Below are 9,265 nucleotides of genomic sequence, written 5' to 3'. Positions count from 1 at the left end.
GAGGAAAGCGAGCGGAGATGGATTCCACGGCAGTTGCAAGAAGCCTAGTTTCGAGCACCGAAGCGGGCGGTGGCAATCCTGCCTGGCCGTGTTAGGTGAAAAGCAGGGCAAAGGTGTCTGCTCAGAAAAGCCAACCAAGAGGCTTCGTGGGGGGGATACCTGTAAAATGCTCTGCTGCATCCCAGTCAGGGTCCTGTTCCCTGAGACATTCACTGGGACACGATCCCGGGGACAGAGTTCTCAAGTTGTTTTGTTTCCATTTTCACAACCTACATCTCATCATCTCATTCCCCAGCGCGCCTCACCAACGTGGCGTCAACCTTTTGACCTGGAATTATATCACTCTCTGCTCCTACCCTTGCACCAACTCTCTGGCTACTTGAAGGGGAGGAGACAGGGGAAGAAGGAGGGAGAGAGGAAGGGAGAGACAGAGAGAGAGAAAGAGGGAGGGAGGGAGAGAGGGAGGGAGAACAAGTGAGCAAGGACCCCCAAAAGGAAAGAAAGTGTGCTTTCTCTACTCACTGGCCCCATACCAATATTTTCATGAAACAGATCTGAGCAATTCTATAACTCTGGTCTCTGAGATCTCCCTCTTGGCATTTCCCTATAACTCCCTCGGTGCCTTCTCCTCCTCTGTGCCAAGGTGGAAACTGAGCTAGAAGTAGGGGGCAATACAAAACACCAAAGCCCAGGAGAATTAGTGCTTTAAATACTGGCACCCAAATTAATCCTTGAGTGACAGATTTCTCAAGCAAGTATCCTCCATGTTGTGGGACTTGGGCTTTGAAACCAAGGAGGGGCGGTGTTTTGTCTGGGGTCACCTTCTTTGGCCATCTTCTCCACCTCCATAATTTTCAAGTGAGCAGCGAATCATAGACTCGGGGAATTGGAAGGAAACTTAGAGGCCATATCTACCCTTCCACTCAGCGCAGAAATATCCTCCCGATAATCTGGAAAGCTCATCTCTCTGGAAAGCAGCTTGTTTCACGTTTGAGCATCCCCAAACTGTTAAACACTTATTACTTAGGTTGGGCAAAAATTAGCTTCCTGTAAACTATTTTGAATGCCTGTTTCCCATGACAGACTTGTGTACAATATTGGTCATGTCACCCCACGTCTTCTGTCCTCCAGGCTAAATAAATATCTTTAGTTCACTTAAACTATGCTTCATGGGACACAGTGTTTAGATCTTTTGCCATTCTGGTTGTTGTTCAAGCATAGATTTGCTCGGTGCACAGCTTGCAGCTCAGTTAAATCCCTCTTCTGTTTCTTGTATGAACTACTATTATTTGCCTGATTCTATGCTTATACAATTGACTTTTTATTAATTTATTTATTTTGAGGGAAGGGATTTTGAGAAAGAGAGAGAAGGAGAGAGAGAGAGAGAGAGAGAAAGAGAGAGAGAGAGAGAAGGGCAGAGGGAGAGCAGGCTCCACACTCAGCACGGAGCCCATCTCTGGGCTCAATCCCACGACCTTGGCATCATGACCTGAGCTGAAATCAAGAGTTGGACGCTCAACCAACTGAGCCACCCAGGCGCCCCTACAGTTGACTTTTATTTTAACCTAGATGCTGTGCTTTACATGCGTTCTCATAAACCATCACCTTGTTTATTTTTTATTTCAATGTACCCCTTGTAACTTTTTTAGATCTTGAGTCTTTCATGTAAAACACATTCTCTATATCATTGTTTCTCAACCTTTTTTGCATTATCACACCTCTAAAGAGCCTTTTAAGACATTATTTTCCTAATATTTTCCCATGAGACTTTACTAACACAGATATGCCATGTATACGTTTATGTACAGTAATCCTATCCGGGCTCTGTATATAAAAGCTTTCTTTTCACTCCTCAAGAAGGAATGTTTGCCCTCTTGGGGGCGATATCGCCCCCATTGACAGTGCACACTCTATATCACCAAGTTTCTTTTATCAGCATATTTGATCAACCAGACTAACAACATTATCGAATGAGATAGGGTCCAGGATAAAACACTACCGCATACCCTTGGCATCCTACCCATATTAACAAGCACGTTTCATAAGGTTGTCCAAACTGGAAGCAATCCGTACAACTTCTGCTGCCACCCAGCTCCTATTCTCCCATCTTCTGCATGAGGACATCATAAGACTTTCTCAAATGTTTCACTGAAATCCAAGTACATTATGCTACAGTATTCCCTTCAGCTACTCTTTTAGATACCCATTCAAAAAAGGAAATGGGTTTAGTTAGGCATGACTTACTTTTAGTGAGCTCATGCTTACCCCTAGTGATTTCCGCTCCCTTTCTAGAGCTTTAAAAATCATCTGCTTAATAGTGCATTCTATACTTTTCCAAAGACCAATGCCATGCTCACTGGTCTGTAGTTTCCAGGATCTACATTTTGCACCCTGAAACACCACCCCGCCCCTTCAGCTAAAAAAACTGGAACATTTGCCTGCCTCTTTGCATCTCTCACCTCTTGCCTTTGCCATAATTTCTCAAAGGTTACTAAGACTGGCTCTGTGATCACATCTGCACATTCTCTCAGTAGCCTCGGATGTAATTTGTCTGGGCCTGGAAACTTGAACTCATTGAAGGCAGCTAAGTACTCCCTTATTATCTCCTCATCTATCTTGGGCTTTAATTCTCTTTCCAGTTCAAAGATCATGCTCCTTGATGGAGAGGTTAAGTAACTTGCCCACAGTTGCACACCTAGTAAATTGGCGGAGCTGGAATTGAAATCCTGCTCTGTCTGATTTTAAGATCTCCCTCTTAACCAGCATGCTGTGTAGCTTTCGAGTACCAAATGAGTGGTATGGCCCATGGGTGCTATATGAGTTCCAAAGTGGGAGAGGGTCTTCTAGCAAGAGTAGCCAGCACAGGCTCAGTAAAAGAGGTGACACTGCAGCTGGATCTTTAAGAATGAGGAGGATTCTGATAGGAAGAGGGGAGCAACGTGTGCATAGGTGGTAGGATGATAGAGGAAATTGACCATACCATCCCAGGCAGGGGAAATAATGAAGAAGAAGTTACCTTGGGTCTTGCCTCACGGTGCACTTCGTTGATCGTTGTGAACGCTAAGAGACCACAAAAGGTCAAGGGATAGCCGGGTGTTCCTGCTTTCCCTTAGTATGTAGCCAGTCATTGAAGCTCTGTGCTTAGGAGGAGTTGTACTGGGCCAGTCACAATCCCCCTGAGCCTTGCTTTCCTGCTCTCTAAATTAGGAATAATGGTGGGAATAATGGGAGGCCTTCTTCCGAGGGTCAGTCAACTTAGAACACTGCCTGGCATACAGTTGGGACTCAACGAATCCTTAATACTGTCATTATTATGATGATGATGATTATTACTATTACTGAGATTCATTTATTCATTCAATGAACATTTGCTGAACTCCTCCTGTGTGCCAGATACTATGTCGGGTCCTGGGGACATAATGGTGAAACATGATCTCAGCTCTCGATGAGTTAAAGGTCAGCCATCTGTTTACTTTGTGAAAGTTTTCCGTCTGTACTTTTTTTTTTATTCTTGGTTTCACATTCTGAGTAAAGTGGTTCGTTTTACTTCTTCAAAAGTTTTGACCTCCTTCAAAAGTTTGTGGGGACAGTGGTAAGGAGCCTTTGATCCAGTAGCCCAGGATTTGTGGAACGAGTTGTTGGCCAGTCTTTCCAAGACACTATAGATTCTGACTGATTCCATCTCAGCATTCACCCAAGTCTTGGGTTCTGCCGTTTTGCATCCTCCAACCACATTCCCAGCCCAATCATTTCTCTCATCTTGGGCCTTCTCCAACGATAGATTGTAAAATCGAGTTCCCCTGTGGGGAAAAGTCAGCTGCACCCAGTGTGTATGGGGGGGTGGGGGGGGTTGCTGCACATCAGGGCAGTGTGCTGCGGCAGTGTGGGGCAGCACCATTTGGTTTTGGCCGGCTAACTGCAGTCCCTGCCTATTTTGACATTACAATCCCCCAAGGCCAGTGAGAGTGTGAACAGAAGCCACGGAAGAGGATGGACCGTCAGCTTCCAAACCAAATAGCCTGGGGCCAGTGTGGGGTGGAGTTCAACCAAGACTTTGGGAGGGGGTAAATTGGACGTCTTCCCTGTTGGCCTGGTTAACACAAAAATATGTTTCATTGGGCTGTCGGCAGAACTTCCTTTAATTAAGGGAAGCAACTCATTTTCCTTGTCAACTAAAGGGCTCTAGTTTCTCAATATTAGTCAAAGAAAACCTCTGTCCCTAAATAAATGGTTACAGTGGTTCCTAATCTCTGACTATATCAAATCTGTGCTCCTCTGTTCGGTCACCAAGGCCCTTGCTCCACTAAGGGATGTCATTTTAGCCATTTTCCATGACTGGTTTCACCACTACTCCTTGGCACTGGTCTAGTTTGCCTTTGTGTTCCATTTCTTGGGGCTGCACAAGATATTCAGGAACACAACCACCACCGACTAGTGCTGGGGTAGGAAACTCGGGGCTGGAGAAGTGTGGCTAGGGATGATGCATCGGTTACAGATGTCATCCAAGACTGAAACCCTAGAGAATTGAGCATTAGGGACCAAGTGAGTGTGGGGCAAAGTGAGGAGTCAGGAATTGAGGTGATCCACAATCCATGGACCGGGAAGCATTGTGCAAGGTGAATGGAACCAAACAGTACAACGCAAAGGCTGAGAGTAAAGCCAGAGACCAGGTACTCACTCTAACGAGGTGTTGGATCCATGGCATGATTCAATCCTGTGCCCGCGTTTTTACTCAAAATGTCCCTCAACTGGGACTGTCTTGGCCAACCCCTCTGTCTATCCAAGTCTTGCTTATCCTTTGATTCTCCACCCTTACTTTCTCTGCAATGCCTCCTTCCTCCCTCACTGATCGGCAACCTCTGGAGGATCATCTCATTTTGAGTCAACATCATGTCACACAGGGTTCTAGTTAATCATCATCCAACTGTTTCATATGTATACTTGGGTTTTCTCAAACTCCTTCAGGTCAGCAGCTCTGGGTTTCGCTCTCTTCCGGGCACGAAACACAGGGCGAGACACCGAGTAGGTGTGCAGGAAACACTTGCCAGCAGGTTCCAGAGATGTTCAGAATGGAAGTCGGGGCGCAACTTAGCAGGAGACCCCGAGATGGGTCCGTCACACACTCACGAAAAGTGCTTAGAAAACCAAGTCGTCCTCTGGGATTTCAAAACTTGAGACGCAGGGGAGGTCTGAAGGAAATGATAGTATCTCTTTGTCAGAGCTACACATCCATAAACAGCCCTTTAAGTGCTGGGAAAGCTTATAGAATTCGAACAAAAAGGGCGGAGACAGCCTTGAGCTGTCACTGAGCCTGAGAGTGAAGTAAAGATTGAGAGGGGTTGGAAACAAACAGAACTATGAAGCACTTCCAACATGGGGCGGGGGTGGGTGGGGAAGGAATCTTTTTCAATCCCAGTAAAATGTCATTCATCTGGCCTCCGCTAATTTAGGATTTTTGAAAAAAAAAAAATTGAACTAAGGGAGGCTGTAGCTTGTTATAGCCAGATCTTGAAAGAAAAGAGCTGCTAAACTAATTAAGCCTCCTCGGTGTTGGAAGAGGGAGTGGGGGATGGGACGAGGTCTTGTTTGACTTAGTTAAAAGGAGTTTTCCCAGTTCCCTCCTAGAGCTCTTTAGAAGTCTCATTAAGCTAATTATAAGTCCCAGTTGTATAGTCTTTCTTGTCCTGTTTTTCCCCTGTTGTAAATACTTGCGAGTATTAAAACTGCATTTAGAAAAACTCCAAATTCGACTTTTCACTATTTCAGAGCCATTCCCCCTCCTCAGTTGGTGCCAAGAAAGAAGGTATGGAAAGCCCCAAAGTACTGGGAGCTTTCATGCGCCATCTCATTTAATCTTCACAAAAACAACTGCACCGGAGGGATTGTTCTTCCCTGTTAGCGGAGGTAGGGGAGATGCTGGGCACAGGGTGGGGTGATGGCGGTGGAGTGTTAAGTATCCAGCCTCGGGCCACACAGGAAGGAAATAAGGGAGCCCTGTTGTGTTGTTTTGTTTTGTTTTGTTTTGTTTTTTTGAAACAGCAATTTCTTCCAACCCCAAAGTCCTCCAGCTTTCTCTTGGATGGCGTTGCCTCTGGACTGGCAAAAAACCCTAGCCAATGGGGGGGGGGGGATTTGAACACTTTTCTTGCCATATCTTGCTTTATTGACCCATGTAAGTGGCCACGAATTCATGAGAAGAACACATGGTCAAACACAGAGGCGATGTGTGTGGTAGCACAGCCTGCAACCCGCCCAAGCGCCCTAATGTCAGAGATGGAGAACAGACTAGTGTTTGCCACAGGTGAGGAAGGAGATCGCAGGAAGGAGGTGGGCGCGGTGATGAAAGGATCACACCACAAAGGCTCCTTGAGGTGTCTGCACTGTCCACAATCTTGACTGTGGTGGTGGATGCACGAGCCCACGTGTGGGAACATTGTATAGACTTCACATCTGCGCACAGATGAGTATCGGTAAAACAGGAAGTCCGGATAACATTGGTGGATTGTACCAATATCGATACCCCCGTTGCCATATACTAGAGTTTTGCAAAATGTTCCCTTTGGGGAAAACTGGGGAGAGGACCCACAGGATCTCTCTGTGCTATTTCTCACAACTGCATGAGAATCCACACTCATCTCAAAAACAGTGCAATGTAAAAAGAGAGTATACGTAGGGGGAAGGTTGGCAGGTACGTCAAATATATTGTATCTAATCAGACAGACCTGGTAGACCGGGGCAGGGTAGCCAAGACCTGGAGGTGGTGGGACCCTCTCAAGCTCAGAGAAAAGTTCACACGGGTCGCTGAGCCTGACTGAGGGCGAAAGAATGGGAGTGTGGTGTGAAATTCGAAGGAACAGATTTCACGCTCGGAGGCCTTTCCTTCAAGGCCGTAACTTTGCAGGTCCCTCTGCTCTTTTCTGGGAGACTGAACCCTGCTCCCAGAGACCCGACTACGATGGGCCCCAGCTAGAAAAAGCTACATAATTTGTGAGGCCCAGTGCTAAATGAAAATGAGGGGCCTCTTGTTCAAAACGTAGAAGGAATTTCAAGACGGTGACTGCAAAGCATGAAACCAGGCACGGGGCCTCTCTAAGGGGGGGGGGGGGGTCTGTGTGACTGCACAAGTTCTGGCCCCAGGGAACATTTCTGCTAAATCTTCACGGTTTCAACCTCTAGAGAATTCAGACTAGCACCCCCTTCTGACCCCTCCCTGCTTGCTTGGATTGACTGAGGTGACTGAGGCCCAAGTGGCCTTTTGGGACTTAATCATTGTAAAGTCACCGTACTGGGCACTTGGAAAATCCCCGCTGACTGGTCGGCTGCACTGCTGTGGCTTAGACCACATAGAGCAAGAGAGGTGGGTAGGACAGAGTCGAGAGACAGAAGGCAGGCCGGAAAACCCTGGGTGCCTAATTGCAAAGTGAGGCTTGAAGATGAAGAGCAGACCAGGGTGGTGGCCATTCCAACGTGTGCGGTGAAGGGGACACTAAACTATAGCCTGGGGGAACCTGGGTGTCTCAGCCGGTTAAGCGTCGGACTCTGGCTCAGGTCGTGATCTCGTGGTTCGTGGGTTCGAGCCCCGCGTCGGGCTCTGTGCTGACAGCTCAGAGCCTGGAGCCTGCTTCGGATTCTGTGTCTCTCTCTCTCTCTGCACCACCACCCCCCACCCCCCCGCCAACTCCCGCTCTATCTGTCTCTCTCTCAAAAATAAACTAAACATTAAAAAAAAAATCTATGGCCTGGAGGCCTGGGTTCAAATGCCAGCCTGGTACTCTTGGAGCAATTAATGAATCTCTGGGTGTGTCAGTTTCCTCATCTGTAAAATGGAGCTAATAACATAGTACTTATCTCATTGAATTGTGAGGGCCAGATGAAATCATGGATATGAAAGCACCGTGAAAGCTCTCAGAATATATAGAAATGTAAGACGTGATTATGACATACACATCCCAAAGCCTCTCCTAGCAGGTGGCAACTACTTGATCTAACACCTGAAATAAGAAATAAAGTTAAAATTAGGGCACCTGGATAGCTCAGTCGGTTGAGCATCCTACTTCCACTCAGGTCATGATCTCATGGTTCAGGAGTTCGAGCCTCACATTGGGCTCTCTGCTGTCAGCACAGAGCCAGCTTTGGATCCTCTGGCCCTCCCCCACTTGTTCTCTCTCTCTCTCTCTCTCTCTCTCTCTCCCTGAGAAATAAACATTTATTTATTTATATCTAAAGAAAGAAATAAGGTTAAAATTCACGCACCCTGACTTCTGATTCTGGCCCAGAGAGGTGCCATTCTTCCCTCCAAGGGCCTCTGTCCTACAACTAAAACACACTAGACATGACACAATAATCATAGAAAGACTGAAAGGTGGGAAAAAGGCAGACAACCTAAGGACCTCAGGGCTTGAGGAACGATACAGCCTTGTGTTCTCTGGGTTTTCTTATCACCTCCCATATATCCCAAACAAGATGCTGCAGAAACCCCCAACCCAGAATTTTTGCCAGGAACAGACAAAAAGGGTTGCAAAAACTCCTGTTCCGCTTAGCCAAAGGACTAAGAAAATGGTGACCTAACAAAAGAGCATGATTTTGGGGGGGGACTACTTGCCCTATTCTGCCTAAACACCAAGGGAACCACAGCTGTACAGCACTCCCCTGGGGTTTCAGAGGGGCTGAGTGGGAAGCTGATCTTCTGTGCTCTGCCTGGTGGAGACAGTCAGTGCCCCAATGCCCTCATCAGAGCAGTGCAGTGGTATCTAAGTCTCCACTCCCATCCTGCCACAAGGCGACTGAATGAGACAAAGTGACGCAGGGCTCATAGGCTTTAACAAGCAATTAAGTTCTCTTGAAACCAAAAAGAAGAAGAAGAAGAAGAAGAAGAAGAAGAAGAAGAAGAAGAAGGAAAAGGAAAATCTCAGCAAAGGAACAGAAAATGTAAAGAAAAGCCAATAGGAAATTTCAGAACTGAAAAGTAATAACTGAAAAAAATACTCACTGGACGGGCTCAATAGTAGAGCGGAGATAAGACAGACTTGGTGAATGCCAAGATAGATCGATAGAATTTACCCAGATCAATAGAGAGATAAGATAGACGGAAAAAAGTAAGTGATCAGGACCTCGCAGATCTGTGGGACACAGTTCATATGTGTATCATTGGAGTCCCAAAAGGAAGCAGTAATGAGCATGGGAGTGAACAAATATTCGAGGAAATCATGGCTAACCATCTTCCCAAATTTGGTAGAAGACATAAATCTACAAATTCAAGAGGCTG

The sequence above is a fragment of the Herpailurus yagouaroundi genome, unplaced genomic scaffold, assembly GCF_014898765.1.
Source record: "Herpailurus yagouaroundi ecotype Mexico unplaced genomic scaffold, PumYag 67700, whole genome shotgun sequence".
NCBI lineage: Eukaryota > Metazoa > Chordata > Mammalia > Carnivora > Felidae > Herpailurus > Herpailurus yagouaroundi.
This window is presented reverse-complemented; position numbering follows the sequence as displayed.